The sequence below is a fragment of the Periplaneta americana genome, unplaced genomic scaffold, assembly GCF_040183065.1.
Source record: "Periplaneta americana isolate PAMFEO1 unplaced genomic scaffold, P.americana_PAMFEO1_priV1 scaffold_20, whole genome shotgun sequence".
NCBI lineage: Eukaryota > Metazoa > Arthropoda > Insecta > Blattodea > Blattidae > Periplaneta > Periplaneta americana.
Genome location: NW_027185501.1, coordinates 1,404,748 through 1,421,969, shown reverse-complemented (window position 1 = coordinate 1,421,969; position 17,222 = coordinate 1,404,748). Strand labels below are relative to the sequence as shown.

Sequence of the window (17,222 nt, the reverse complement as noted above, 5' to 3'; positions counted from 1 at the left end):
TACTGAAATTAGAAGCAGTTGGGACGAGAGTAGTCGGTTTCACTTGTGATGGCAGTCAAACAAATAGAAAGGCCTGGAAGTCTTAGAAATCAGTGGAAAAAATTTTAAGCATAATAATTCCTAATTCGCTCGACTATAAAAAAGAAAAATACAGGCATTCTCAGATTTTGTGCACATACTGAAATGCGTAAGAAATAATTATTTCCATGATAAAATTGAACTCTCTTGAAAAGAGAAAAATATCAATTTTAGTTTTTATAGGAGACTTTTTAAGGAAGACTTATCTGGATGTGCGGATCTTAGGGTTGTCCCAAGTCGACAACAGCTCATTTAGATCTCTCGTCCTTTAAGAGGATGGATTCCAGACTCGCATTCCAACTCTTCAGCAACAGTGTCGACAAAGGCCTCAAATCTTATCGGGAAGTAGGGTCATCGGGTTTCGAAGGCAGTGATGGCACTGAAGTATTTACAAGGCATTCAAACTGTATTGTCGGCGCATTAAATTCACACATTTCTGCTAAGGCTCTTTATGAAGACTCTTCTGATCACTAATTCTTACTGATTTTCTTCAGTGTCTCACAAACAACACATTTGCGCCTGCACAGCAATGCTTAGTAGTAACCTCGCAGAGTATATATATATATATATATATATTATTCATGAAAAAATACATGGTCAAGACTGGGAAAATGCTGTGTCGAATTGGAGAATACCACTCCTCCTGCGTTGATTGGCAGATGTTTGGTGTATTATGTGGCCGGTTATGTCGTAAATCATTCCTCTAATTTTATTGCGTGTACCGTCTGTGCCCTTCGACAGGAATGTAATTGGTCTAAACATTGTGCACCTCTCACCCAAATCGAAGACTACCGATCAGGTAGGAACGTCAGTTTCTTAACCCATCCCTCCCAAGCTGTGTATGACGTACTTATTCAAACAGAATTGAAAATTAAAGAGAACATTAGCTCAGCGAGTGCAATGTGGGGTGACATCTTCTATGACTGTCTTGACACTATTGACGCTCTTACGATCCAGTCTTCGGGAGCAGGTTGTTGCAGAGAACACAGCATGGATATTATTACTAAATTAGTCTACCACTATTTAAAGTGCCGATTCTTCTTCAGGACAAAGTAAATTCGAAGATAAATACAAGCTCGTAAATCCGCCAAGTCATCTCGCAAACTCTCAAAGGTAGCAGGCAACTAATCATGGTGAGTAATTTAATTCATTTATAGGCACGAAAAATTCATTCAATTCTTTATTTACTAACATTTTGTAGGTTTTTTTGTCCCTGAATTCGCAGCTTGTTACGAAAAGATTATTTAAATGCTGAACTTATAATATTGCTTTTACAACGTTTCAGATCCCATTGTACTTTCTGTTACGAATGTTCATAACAGTAAATTACCTGACAGAAGACTATTAATTGTGAATAAGAGACTCTAAAGGTATTTCTTAAGTTACGAATAGCCGGGTTAAATGGAAGAAATTTGCTTTTAAAAAGGACTACATTCAGCATAACAAGTACTGTGAACTCCTTCCGAGTCAGGCTCATAGCAGTAACAACGCCGCGTTGCGGTGGATCCGTGTAAACTCACAGAGTGCGTACACTATTTCTTCTATTCGTCCTGGTAGGAGTAAGCGTGCTAACTAGAGGGCTTTCAGAATAAGAAGGCATTTAAGGCGGAGCTAGTTGAGGCCAGTCTATCTCGACTAACCAATAACAGTGAAGCGGTGTTGCCTAGTTAAATCGTCGCGAAGTCTCGCTGAAGCGTCGCGTATTAGTTTCTTTCTTGCGCGCACAATATTTATGACTAGGAATGAATTTTAAGCTGTGCCATTCGATAGAGCTACGAATTCTGAACTCAACAGTACAAGAATGGCAATTATATGTCAACTGGGTCGCGTGTTATCGCTTTAAGACTAAACAGAGATGTCCAACCTACAATATACAGCATATTTTGCTCACAAGTCACTCTCTGTAAACGAAGATACATTCTGTTTATTTTCAAATTCAGACGTGGATTGTTTTCTCTTGTGTAGTGTGTAACTTCCGTAACAATGTCTCTTGAAGGCATTGCAAGTGGCTCTGGTGTTTCATCTGTTATACGCAAAAAGATAGTTCTGCACTCACAGGCGAGGAGTACTGTATTTTCTGTATATAGTTTTTCTAAAGGACTGGCTAAGGATGCAGTGCGATCACTTTTTTACGAACAAAGAATCTGACTGCAGAGTCGTGTGGTTTAGAAGTGCATACGTTATCTCTTCAAATAGGTGATATACCAGTATTTACCTTTCCTGGAAAATAACGCAAAACGTGTTAATTATTTGGACGATTTTCAGAACTGCATGTTACTTCATCGTATGATATTTTAAATAGACTAGTAGTAGCAGTATGTGTTAGCAGTGCCATTATAGAACTTGGACAGCAAGAAGGAAGCTGAGAATAACCACAGATACGATTTTCACTTTTCATTGGAATATTATACATGGTGTAAGGCGAAATATTGCTTAAACGTATGATATATTTGGTTGATATTGTGAACATAAACACTCCTGTCTCTTTTTCGATGAGTTATACGAAGAAAATTAACAATACTCAATTTCTATTTTCAAAACCTTGCGTTGTGTATAATAATAATAATAATAATAATAATAATAATAATAATAATAATAATAATAATAATAATAATAATAATAATAATAATAATAGTTATTATCTAAGAAAATATCAGAACATGCATTTATAAATGCACATGAAATGTTACAAGGTTGTACTATTAAAAACCTTGTCATCTTTAAAATAACGATGATAATAATATGACGAGAAAATCAATAAGTTGAGCTCAGTGACAGAGCTTTGAGCAGCGCGGCCTTTGCGCCTCCTCATGTCGTCACGCGATGCGCCGCCCCGGTTTAACGCTGCCAACGGAAGCTGTATAATTCTGCACATTTAAATCACAGAAGGGAATCAGAATAAGGAGAGGACGCATTGCTGCAGAGAAAGCTGCAACGATAATCGATTGGTAACAGAAATTTGAAATTGTTTAACTACACAAGAGTTAGTGAATCCGCCCCGCAAGAGTTGCTGGGAATGAAGTGCAGCCAACATACTGAGCACACATTGAATGCGGAGCAGCCGCCCAAAGGTTAATCTGAATACAACACATCTGGCACCAATCGAATTTATAATCGCCGCGCAAGTGTTGCCGGGAATACAATGTATCCAACGTACGTTGCACCAATCAAATTTATAACCGCACAATATATCCGACATATTCCACCAATCGAATTTGTAATTGCCGCGCAAGTGTTGCTGGGCGTAAAATGTAGCCAAAATACCATGCACCAATCATATTTTGTAATCGCCATGCAAGTGTTGTTGGGAATACAATGTAGCCAACATAGCTTCCACCAGTCAAATTTGTAATCACCGCGCAAGTGTTGCTGGGAATACAGTGGCTCCAGTCTCTGCCATCGTTATTTAATACAGACCGTAAAGCAGATCAGAGATGCCAGATGTGACTACTTGACCTTCTATGTTCCTTGTGGCGACGAAAATTTCCACTTTACGATCTGGCCACTTTTCTGGCATCTTTAATGTTAAAGTTATAAAAACAGTTTAATTAAAACTTTTTTTACAAGACTGACTGTGATCCCTTGTACGTAATATTCTTAAATATTCGTTAGTTACTGCATTCCCCTTAATTTTCAAAAGATGGCAGACTAACGTTCAAGAGTGCATAGAAAACTTCCCCAGGCAATGATACGGGGATCTGTGATTTACAACGACGTCCTTAATAACAGAATTAAGTGAAATTAGTACTTATAAATATATTACATTAATGGATTAAATAAGTGGATTTTATTATCAATTAAACTTTTAGTTTAAAATACATGTAATCCATTTCTATGTTTTATTTCTAAACTTTGCTAATTAATAGAAACGATGTTGAGCAGTAAGCCGTTAATTAATAATAGCGGGAAACCAGCGATTTACAGAGTCTCTTAGGTGATTCTTTCACTTGGTTCCTTTCTTTAACTGTGAAGATGCCGAAATATGAGAGGTGCAGAAAATACAACATTGAGTGGGAGAAGCGGCCCTGGGCTAAAGGTAATTGTGATTTAATTACAATGATATAGGCTATTCAAGCCTCAAAATTCGGTGCCGGTATTCAGTCATAATTCAAAATCACTACCATTTAAAAAAATGCACCATTAGACTACAGACACACCTAATGCAGAAAATTAATATTTTCAGGCTGGCTTCAAGAAGCTAGAAATTTTAAGAAAAATTCGAATGAAGCAATTTGTAAAGTATGTAGTACCTGTAAACAAACAGCGAAATGCAAGTATCATAGCTGAATAATGCCACTTAATGATCCTGAATCTTTGTATTAAGTAATATTAACAATAAAATTATTACAAATTTATTAATGAATATGAATGGTTATGTTCATAATTACACTGTGGTTCTTTTTAAGTTTATTACTCTTTTCACTATCAACTTCAGAGATAATTGGCTACTTTCTGACGCCTTGTAGGTATGTAGTTGGCGACATTGGTCTGGAATCATCTGGAAACCCTGAAGCAGACCATGTGACTCGCTTAGCAGCGACTTATGATATATTATTATTTTGGTGTGAAAATTACTTTGATGAAGGCAAAGTTTGTACGTGTATACCTGTATAAATTTCAATTAATTATTGCGAACTTTTACGTGGTTAAGTAACGTTTTGGTGGTATAAACTGTAATAATGTACATTTGAAAGTGGAAACATTGACTGGCATATAAATTAAGTTGTGATTAGGCCTAGGTGCAGCGTTACTGATGTTACTCTTGCATAATCAGAACATTATTGTTTGCTGTATTTATTTTATTACATTTAAATTATTGTGTCCTTTTTATGTGAGAATAACCTATATTATAAATAATATGATGTTTGATAATACACACAATTTGAACAAAACAGAGGTAGAAATATTTATACTAAAAATTATAAAATGTTACCGTATAATTTCCGTTAGTGTTACAGTACCTGATCTAGTATTAATTTAAATGAAGCACGCATGATTACGAAATTCTTACACATTCATTTATGCACCATTCAATAATTTTTAGATGCATTTTACGGCTATTTTAATATGTTGAAATTACAGGTTAAGTTATGTTTACTGATTATACATACCTCATTCCTATATTCACAATTATCCATTATAATTAAGCATTACAAATTCAATTTGTCTATACTGCACTTCAATTTTTTATTCGTTTCTCACGATACTGCAATCTGAAGTGTGATTCGTCTAATACGTTACTAGAGCTAAACCAGTGCTGAGGTAGATCCTTTCGTACTCTTACACACCTTGCATATATGAATCTGAGACAAGTTAGGTTTGGTTAGTTTAGGCTTTTATTATGCCATGCGTATACTATCAACTGCATCTTCACAAAAATATTTCTTATAAATTCACCTAATTTCACTTACGAAATCACAGGAACTAACTCAGCGTTAGTTTCACTTGTTACTAATTAACGATGTATGCAGTGGAGGGAGAAAGAACCAGGCCACTCTACCCCGTTATCTCTTGGCTTACTTGTTTTATGAGTGTTGCCTTATAGGCTTTAGGACACTTGACTAAGCAACAGATGTGCTGCAGTGTATTGATATACAGCATTTCAATCTCAAAGCGCTATTGTTGAGCAAGTAGGTTTTTTGTCCGCCGCTGTGGAGAAATGGTCTGCGTTCTTGGCTTGAAACTAGCGGGCCCGGTTTCAAATCCTGGTTGGGATTATTTCTGCGCTTTTTCCTCAATTAATCGAAGCAGAATTGCTGAGTAACTTTCGGCGTTACTCATTTCGACTCATTTTGTCTTAATTAATCATCTCAATACAGTTACAGGTTACGGGAGGACATGGTGGACGTGGTTCAAAGATATGCCTATAGGCGGCATGTCTGCGGGAGCTGCACATATCCAGCGAAGCAGCAGGGGGTTTACAGGCGACAGGCGTACTTTAGTTCCCTGGGACAGATGGCGCCTTAGGAATCAACTGTGACATGTTAAGGATGTAACACATTCAAGCACATGAAATGCGAACAGACGCCATCGACCTGAGGAGACCGCAGGATAACATCACAGGAAGGCGGAGGATCAGGTCTGGATGCTGTGCTGAATCGATACGATGACACCATGCGGTGAAGAGCGATCCAACAATCACCCCAATATAAAGAGGCTGCGGTGCTTGCCTGCGGGCACTCCTCCGAAAAGAAAAAGGAAACTAGATTTACAAGGTTGTTATCACGTGGAATGTGAATGTGACAGCAGAATTATTGAAATTTCAGACCACTGTGTTAATATAGGCCTATTAATTAATATATTGCTACATAACTGAATAGCCGCCCAGAACAAGATTATAGGCTTAACCGTAATTTCTCTTAAGAAGATTTTTTCATGGATAACGGCTGATAATGCTGCGCTATGAGCTATGTATAATGCTTGTACCTACTCGTGTTGAGATCAGCACACGTCTGATTTTCAACCTCATTGCTGTACAAAATTAAAAGTATGTACAGCACTCTGCGTTTTTCCCCATTTGTTTTTTTCAGTTCTTATATGCAAGTTACAACCTTGTTCTGGGCGCCTATTCTTATTATATCACAGTGAAAGCAAACATTTGTGAATAGACATATTCATACAAACTAGTTATAGGCACTGACAAAATTTCAGGAAAAAGATCAAGCATGCTTAAAGTATTCAGTTTAAATTAAGAAGCATTTATATAATATAACACTTTCAGTCTACTTTTAATGTTCTCCAATGCACTGGCATTACATACATTATGCTGCTAGGCTATATAGGAATTATACGTTATCTTTACTGTATTCACCTTATATCCCTATATTCGCAAGTTATACCTACATTATAATTAAGCGTAATGTTATGTGTGAATCCAGCACATGCAATTTGCATATATTTAAATTGTATTTATTTCTTTCTATGCTGGATTGCATTGAATTGTATTTATTGACTACGTACTAGTAGGGTAATATAATCGTATGCGCACTTCATTGGAGGGACTGTGGTGAGGAAGGAAGGTAACCGAGTTCTAAACTTTATCCTAAATTCTTCTTCATTAAATATAAAAAATATGGCTTCCGTTCTAAACTTTAAATGTTAATTCAAACATGTTATGTTAACTTGGTGAATTCTCTTCACATTAAATAACACACTTTTATCATTATTCCTGCAACATATTATAAAACAAGTTAATAGAACTTACGCACATACCACACTAAATGAAATTTTAATTGTATTATTTATTTCTGTCTTACTATAATTGCTTGTAATGAATTGTATTTATCTACTAGGCCAACCTAACAGAGGAAGTAACATACAAACGTAAAATAACGAAAGTAGAGAGATGTGTTAAATTAAAATTACAATAAAATATTCTACTTTATTAAATCTCAAAATAGCTCCCATTCTAAATTGCAAAAGGTTGAAGCAAACAGGTTATGATAACATGTAAACCTATGTTCACATTAAAATATGACAGTTTTGTAATTATTTCTTCAAAATATTATGCAATAAAAAGTGATCGGATCTTATGCACACATTACACTAAAACTGACCACTGATACCAATTAAGTAATTTATTGCACGCCACTCAAATAGAAAAGCCAACACACAACTTACATTTCGGCCATGTCGCTCATTAAATTCAACAACGTCATATCTCAAAAATCAGCATTTTCGAGTTATTCACATGGTTCAGTTTGTTTTCTTGTAATCTTTTAACTGCAAGAACGTCACATCTGAATTTTGATTATTTTGCCACCAGGAAACAGTAGTGACATTCTTGTGCCATGGCAGTTCCATTCCTTTGTTAGCAGCAATACTGTATTATTTCAGTTGTGCGAGTGATGCTGCACAAGAATGGTGTTGTTTTCACTTTCAAAAGTGTCATATTGTGTTGTGTGACGGTGTTTAAAAGAAGTAAGTATGATTATTTATACATGAAAAACGCATTATTAAGACTTATGACACTGTTCAGCAAATACACTAACCGACTCGCGATAGTATTATTTTGAAATATGACATTCTTGATCTGAAGAATCAGTTTTCTAAGTGCACTATTTCATCTTATGACGTTATTGTCAGTCAACCTCCTTGTGTACCTTGACTATCCATGATGTATTAAATAGAATTGTGTCAGTGTTATTGTGAAGGGTAGTTTGAAAATGTTAAAGTGCCTTGATTTATTTGGAGTTATGCCACTGTTGTCAGAAAACTATTATTATAGTTTTGATATAAGTCTACTTCACACAGTCCCACAGTCCCCATTGATTTTTTTATGATGTTTTCTCGAGGGAAAATGTTAGTTTCATCAGTTATGACTGAAAGAGCGAAATGCTGCTAATACGTCTGATAGTCCTAATCAATCCTTGGTTAAAGAACAGCATTCAGTTGTCATGGCTTGCTAAGCAAATGCGGCTGGAGGGATTTGGTTTGTAAATTTTTTAGTATTAAAATTATGATTTTTCAAATTCAAGTTTATTAGGAAATTGTTGTTGATCCGGACTTTGGTTATAATAATGTTTTAAGATAATATTACCACTAATCAAAACAAACCAGCCCTTAGTCATACTGAACACTGGGTAGCGGGAATGGGAATTGAAGTCAGGGCGATTGAATATTAGTGGAATCATAATTCGACAATTCTATTTTTATTTTTCCTACAGATAATCTGGTTTCCAACATTCCACCTCCTGTGGCTACTGTAAATAATTATTCTTGTTCACAAATGTCCAGTTCATCGTCTGATTCATCGTCATCATTTGACGATACAGCTTCTGAAGTCTTTGACGATTCTTTGGAACCAAGAAGTGACGAAGAAGTAGGAAGTAGTAGTAGCAGTGAGGATAACAGTCGAGAATCCAGGAAAAAAACTATTTCTACGTTGTTACACGAACAGTTACTGTAAACAGTTGTTTGGACTCGAATTCAGTACCATGAATAGTTAAAAAAAAGTACCCAAAATGTGTCCATTATGGTAAGACCCGTGAAAAAAGGCGTAAAACGCAAAAGGAACATTGACCAATGGAAAAAGAATACTCTCAAAAATCCAGAAATAGTGGACAAGCATATGAAACTCATTCAAAAATAAAATTATAAGAGAACAAAGAAAAATTAAACCACTCTGTATACACAGTGCTAACTTAAGTGTTCGAATATGTTTACATATGAAGAGAGACTAATAAAAAAATCAGAGTCTGTACTCCAATTCGGACAGTTCGAAACAAACGGAATAAGGTAGCTGACACAGTAATTGAACCGGACCTTGGAGGGAAACATGAGAAACATCGAACTCTCGATCCAGTTATACACGAAGTTATACCCTTTTCACCTAATATTATTAATATTGTTATTAAATAAGATATTGCAACTAATTAAGGTACTGCATTATCTTTAATTTCCTTGAATTCATAATTAAGCATTTGCAAGAAGGCGTGACTTTTCCCTCTCTTTTAAAAAAAATACGAACGTCACAATAATTGAGAAGTATAATTATTACGCGACTTTTTCTTGCAGTGGTGAAAACATTTCTATAGGCCTACTGATTAATCTATTGAGCATAGTAATAGTAAACGCTGTAGTATTCTTTTCTGAAACCAAGATTTTCGCAAGAACTGAAGTGCGACACATGTAAAGATGAGGAAATGTCCCTCTTTCTTTTGGGAAAACTTGTGAAGCCACTACTGGACAATATTGCCAAAGATATTTCCAGTAAATACGAAGTGATTAGGAAACTTAATCAGAAGCCCCTAAATAGAAAAGTGCTGAAAGTGCAATAAACTGGGCCATTTCTTAATTACATATAGAACACTGGAGCTGACTATCTACAAGGACCCTCGTGTTATAAATATTATGATTATTTCAGATTGTGATACAGTTATAAGCGTACATTCCTAAAACTTAAAAGTAACAATGAGGATGCCCTATGTTATAGGAAAGTTTTAAACGTGTACATTTAACTTTTTTATGAATGATTTCCTGATCAAGATTTTCATTAACTATGTGCCAAACTTTTGAAGTGAAGAGTGCAGTAAGAAACTGTTGGACATTGATCAGTATTTTAATCATGTGCTGGTTACAGTACATTAGATGTCTTCTTGAATATACCTGATGAGGTATGTATATGAAGTTTGTATCGTCAGTATTCAAGTAGCCTACTTATGTATGTAATTTTTATTATCTGCACAGCAAAAATTTAGCTTATGTGATAGTATGAAGTAATCTCTCCTGAAATAACAAGGAAGAGAAAGGTGCTTAAATTTAAATATTGAAAACAGGATGATAAGAAGAAAATAATTTTTATTTCCTTTCAATTATTAATGAAACCTGGCCACTCACCATTCACAGTTGATTTCTATGGTTACAGGTCTATTCTTCATATTCTGTAGCTTTCAAATAATTTCTAAAATAAATATTACTCCTACTTAGCTCTTGTAAAACGAAATTTTCACTTTCACTTTCAACGGAACACTCACTTATATTCAGTTCTTGTATCTTGCAGTAAATTATCCATTTCTGATCATCTTTCCAATATAACCTCCCATTGAAACGACCACTTAAAATCATGAGCTAGAATTTATTATTTTAAAAACATTTCCATGTACATACTGTTATAATTGTTATGAACCACAATACAAAAGACAACACTGTGAAATTGGATTAATTTACCAAGATCAACATCAATACCGGTAGTATAAAATCACATATAGATTATTTCATTACTTTATGGTATTAATTAGAAGAATTAATTTCGAAGATTTTACAAATATGCTGAAATAATTTATGACACCTCTTATAGAAATGTAAAAATATGTATGTACATTTTGAAACAATGGGTATAGCACCACTTGAAAATGTTGAGCACTTTAACAGTAACTTGTAAATTATTCCATCACGTTGTCTATAGTGTTCATTTAATGTAGCACTTTTAGAACGAACGTGGTTCACATACATAAGAAGAAATGACGATGGAATGAGTCGAAGACATACAGTTTTCTTTAATTTTTAGGAAATGATGAAGTTGAATATATACTGTTACTTCATATCCTAACATAAGTAGAGTTGCCACCATAGATGTAACCAGTGGCGGCTCATACATATTTAATGCATAGTGCCAAAATCAGTGGCATATCCAGGATACCCTAAGGGGGAGGGTAACTCTTTTTTCTACTATAAGCAATAATAATAATAATAATAATAATAATAATAATAATAATAATAATAATAATAATAATATTAATAATAATTAGAGACGAGAATTCCATGCAAATGCATGTTTTTATAGGAACATAGGACATAGCTCATACTTAGTACTTATCCATTTCATTACTTTCCGGTTCCAAATATGTGTACTTTTCCCGTGCATATTTGCATGTTTTCCACTTTTTAGGGATAAAAACATGCATAATGCATATTTAGGTAATTTTTAGCTTAATAATGCATATAATATACATTAAATTCAGTTTAAATGCATGTTTTAATGGTTTGTGTGGACACCTTAGTTTCTCGATTTTATGTCCCATATTTTAGCTTCAGAAATCAGGATTGAAAAAAAAACTAAATAACAGAAAAATTAAATAAAATGTTAAGATTTTCTCAATAAGGTGTTAGAGGACCTTTCCCTTGACGGAAGTCCACTTTTACAACACTTTACCGACGACCCTCTATACACTGCATGTCATAAATTATTGGATATTTTGAGAATAGTAAGTAGAGAGGAAATATAGAGGGTTCAAGGAAATTGCCGACAAATAATTTAGGTCAAAAGCATCCTCTTTCAGGGAGGTTGTAAATTCTCTTCCTTTTCTAGTACTAGTAGCAATTTAGATTCTTCTAAAATTGGAATCATCGTAAAACTGTGTTTGCAGTGTGTGAATGTCGTAAGCTGTTAATGTGCTTGTTTATTCTGTTTGCGCGTGTTAATATGGTTCTAATAAGTTTCCAATTTAAAGATTCCAAAAGTGTACTCTTTGCACAGTGGATTACTGTAAAGGAAAAGATTTTATTAGGTCAGATGAGGATGTCGTATTTTGCGACTGCTGGAGTAAAGAGTAAAGCAATGCTGTTCTGTTTCCGAATATTTTATATGACAATTGTTCTTTGTAAAAAAATCACAAAACTTGTTCAAAATAATTATTAAATTACGATGTCCGTTTTTAAATCGTATCTAGGTAACCGTAAGGTCTATTATAATTTCAGATGAAATGTACTAAAAAATTTCAAGTCCACCAGCATGTCGCATCTGTTTCAGATATTGCAAGAATGCAACAAAAGAAATAATCTTCAAAGAATTTCATAGATCCCTGAGTTATGCCCGTGGGAAAGTGAATGTAGCGACGAAAAACAAATTGGACAGGGTCCTAAATGCTAACCCGGACTGGGGATTCTTTTGTTCAGTGAAGAAGGTTATTTGTGGCGAAAACTTGAATGAAGAATTTGACCTGACACTGTCACAAATATGTTCATTCAAGTTTAAACCCGTAACTTCTTGCAATATAGAGAGGTCATTCTCTGCCTACAAAAACATATCGACTGACAAGTGCAGGAACCTCACAGAAACCAATTTAAAAATGTTATTAGGTTTTTAACTGTGCAAAAAAAGTGAAGTCAAATAAGACATTTTGAAACAAAAATAAAAGTGCATATTTTAATGTATTTTTCGCTTGATCATGCATATTTCATAGTTTGATAGGGCATGAATGCATGCATATTTTGGGATTTTATAGTGCATAAAATTCTCGTCTCTAATAATAATAATAATAATAATAATAATAATAATAATAATAATAATAATAATAATAATAATAATAATAATCACTCACCAAAATTTATACAACTGGAGCACTTGAGCACTTTTGTTGACCAGGTTAATATGCGCGATAGATAAAACCCATTCGCCTATTCTTCTGACTTGAAAACAAATCCATCATTTTTTGTTGAAGATGTCTATTTTGCAAACAAAACTCCTCAGATTCATCGTGCCCTCTTAGTGCTAAATCTAGCGCCCCACAAAATCGTATACAATTTATTATTAAATTTAACACATATCTGTTTTTATCAACTTGCTCATTGTGTTTTGCAATCGCGAGTCTGTAGTGTGAATTTAACTGATTCTCAGTGTTCGCTTTACCCAGCATAGACAAACTGAAGACATTATTCGTATTAACCTTTGACTTATGAGGTGTTTTTATTTTACCCCATAAGTGTACTAAATCTGTCACACCCACTTTTGACCAGCTAAGTTCACCTCCGAACAGAACACACGGGAAAAAGAAGAACGCATTTTTCACATCACATCCACACAACCAGTTGTTTTTTAAATAAATATCTGGGTTGAATTTACGAGATCTGTTAACTTTAGCACTTCGCTGCTTTTGATGAATATTTAAGTGCGGTGTTGGTCTGCCTAATTCTTTAACACGAAGTTTGTTTTCATATGTTAATGTTGAAATCTGAGATTTCAATAAAGCACCAACCGAATTCATTTTTTAACAGTACACAACGTGATAACACGACCACTATTACGATGACAACCTCACGACTTAACACGTTCACACAACACTTGGTACTGCTGGTAGAAATAATAAAGTGAAAACTTTCTCAAGCCAAGTTTTCAAGAAACCGCGAGAGATTTTATTATCTTATTGTTGCAGTCTTCGCTAAGAAACTTGTCCCGACAAAGCGCGAGGTAGTAAGGGATCGGCGTAGTAAATGGGGATGTATACAGTTTTACAAGCATTGCAAAACCTAGCGGCAATTTGTGCCTGGCAAATTTCAGATCATGCTTTTAGATGCTGAAAAGGACGAGCGAACATGAAGATTGCGCGCGCATCCCATTATATTTCTTATGGGATGTAGTGCCTGGCACAGATCCATCCTCCAAACACTGGTTACAACGTGTTTCGCTGCGAAGATCATATTGACGGTAGAGTTTGTGTAAGCGTAACTTGTTTCTCTCAGGTTTTGAGCGGAAAATATGAATTCTCCTTTTCCTTCTGTATTCTGGTAGTGCCATGACACAACGGTACTACCTCTAAAGCCGCCCCTGGATGTAACACCTCCGTAACACCTGAAATGAATATAAAATAAATTAATGTATTGGTAATGATACAAGAATAAAAAGAAATTAGGCTAGACATAACCTCACAAAATTACAAACACATGCTAGAAAAAAAAACTTTACGTATCCGTATATAATAAAACTAGATATTCTAGATTTAATATGATTCACACGATAACCAACTCAGCCTATTTCGCAGCAGCCATTATTAGTTACCAGTTTGAGGTGCATTACCTAATCTCATACTAACCTTGTTAAGTTCTCTAACCTAATTCACTGATAATTACGTAACAATACACAGGTCTAAAATACAGACAAATACACATTAATTACCTAATAAGTACAGCATGAAGATAATTCATTACTTTTGTCGGTATTTTCTAAAAGAGAAAGGGAAAACAGTAACAATATTATCTTCAATGTTTACATCACGTCGTTCACATTTTCATTAGGCCTATATCAGTAATGCTTGGTAAGTGAAACAATGCATGAAATTATTTTACATTTCGGGTCACATCATTCGAGAGTCGGAAAATGCAATTCGCCACTTTTAACATAGCATTGCTTGTTATATGAGAGAACTTTGACATTTACCTTAACCTATAAAGATACGACCTGTTGGTACAGAGTTCTTCACATAGCAAAACACAGACAATTTTCGAATATAACTTAGCTGAACAAACTTCAAATAACACTGTAATATGCTTGGTATATTTATAATATTCGTACTCAATGAGTAATGCACAATTAATCGAACTATTTTCACGATGCACAATGCTTTGTAATGGTACTATTCATCATTTCATAGGGCAGGGAGGCGAACCTAGCGGCAGAAATTGTCATGACTCACAGAGAACTACTCTCGATCGTGCTATGCGCCAGCTTGTGTAATCTCGTAAGCAACGCTTTGCACAAATGATATATTTTGTAATCACCGCGCAAGTGTTGCTGGGAATTCAATGTATTCAGAAACCTACCACCAATCAAATTAAGTAATCCACACGCAAGTGTTCCTGGGAATAAAATATAGCCAACATACATCGTACCAATCATATTTGTAGTCGCCGCGCAAGTGTTGCTGGGAATTCAATGTATTCAGAAACCTACCACCAATCAAATTAAGTAATCGACACGCAAGTGTTCCTGGGAATAAAATGTAGCCAACATACGTTGTACCAATCATATTTGTAGTCGCCGCGCAAGTGTTGTTGGGAAGTCAGTGTATTCAGAAACCTATCACCAATCAAATTAAGTAATTCACACGCAAGTGTTCCTGGGAATAAAATGTAGCCAACATACGTTGTACCAATCATATTTGTAGTCGCCGCGCAAGTGTTGCTGGGAATTCAATGTATTCAACAAATCGTGCATCAATCAAATTTGTACATTTTATTCTCAGCAACACTTGAGCGGCGATTACAAATTTGACTGGTACAACGTATGTTGGTTTTTTTTATAAGCAATCGACGCAGGGGTGTTCCTGAGAATAGTTGTTGTCACTTATTTTCGGACGTTCTATCGCCTCTCAAGTCGCGAAGTCAACGTCCTTGTTAATCTGTAGCGTTGCTTACGTGATTACACAAGCTGGCGCATAGCACGATCGAGAGTAGGTCTCTGTGAGTCATGACAATTTCTGCCGCTAGGTTCGCCTCTCTGCCCTATGAAATGATGAATAGTACCATTACAAAGCATTGTGCATCGTGAAAATAGTTCGATTAATTGTGCATTACTCATTGAGTACGAATATTACAAATATGCCAAGCATATTACAGTGTTATTTGAAGTTTGTTCAGCTAAGTTATATTTGAAAATTGTCTGTGTTTTGCTATGTGAAGAACTCTGTACCAACAGGTCGTATATTTATAGGTTAAGGTAAATGTCAAAGTTCTCTCATATAACAAGCAATGCTATGTTAAAAGTGGCGAATTGCATTTTCCGACTCTCGAATGATGTGACCCGAAATGTAAAATAATTTCATGCATTATTTCACTTACCAAGCATTACTGATATAGGCCTAATGAAAATGTGAACGACGTGATGTAAACATTCAAGATAATGTTGTTACTGTTTTCCCTTTCTCTTTTAGAAAATACCGACAAAAGTAATGAATTGCCTTCATGCTGTACTTATTAGGTAATTAATGTATATTTGTCTGTATTTTAGACCTGTGTATTGTTACGTAATTATCAGTGAATTAGGTAAGAGAACTTAACAAGGTTAGTATGAGCTTAGGTAATGCACCTCAAACTGGTAACTAATGGCTGCTGCGAAATAGGCTGAGGTGGTTATCGTGTGAATCAAATTATATCTAGAATATCTAGTTTTATTATATACGGATACGTAAAGTTTTTTTTGTTTTTTTTTTTTTTTGTTTTAGCATGTGTTTTTAATTTTGTGAGGTTATGTCTAGCCTAATTTCTTTTTATTCTTGTATCATTACCAATACATTAATTTATTTTATATTCATTTCAGGTGTTACGGAGGTGTTACATCTATGGTGGCAACTCTACTTATGTTAGGATATGAAGTAACAGTATATATTCAACTTCATCATTTGCTAAAAAATTCAAGAAAACTGTATGTCTTCGACTCATTCCATCGTCATTTCTTCTTATGTATGTGAACCACGTTCATTCTAAAAGTGCTACATTAAATGAACACTATAGACAACGTGATGGAACAATTTACAAGTTACTGTTAAAGTGCTCAACATTTTCAAGTGGTGCTATACCCATTGTTTCAAAATGTACATACATATTTTTACATTTCTATAAGAGGTGTCATAAATTATTTCAGCATATTTGTAAATTCTTCAAAATTAATTCTTCTAATTAAGACCATAAAGTAATGAAATAATATAGCCTAGGCCTATATGTGATTTTATACTACCGGTATTGATGTTGATCTTGGTAAATTAATCCAATTTCACAGTGTTGTCTTTTGTATTGTGGTTCATAACAATTATAACAGTATGTACGTGGAAATGTTTTTAAAATAATAAATTCTAGCTCATGATTTTAAGTGGTCGTTTCAATGGGAGGTTATGTTGGAAAGATGATCACAAATGGATAATTTACTGCAAGAT

General features: G+C 34.7%; 1 long non-coding RNA gene across 1 annotated transcript; it reads left to right on the top strand.

Moving 5' to 3' along the window:
- The first annotated feature begins 15,713 nt into the window (after positions 1-15,713).
- Positions 15,714-16,997, top strand: LOC138693735 (uncharacterized). Its single transcript, XR_011330423.1, has 2 exons — positions 15,714-16,009; positions 16,610-16,997. It is a non-coding gene; the product is annotated as an uncharacterized lncRNA (long non-coding RNA).
- The last annotated feature ends 225 nt before the right edge of the window (positions 16,998-17,222 follow it).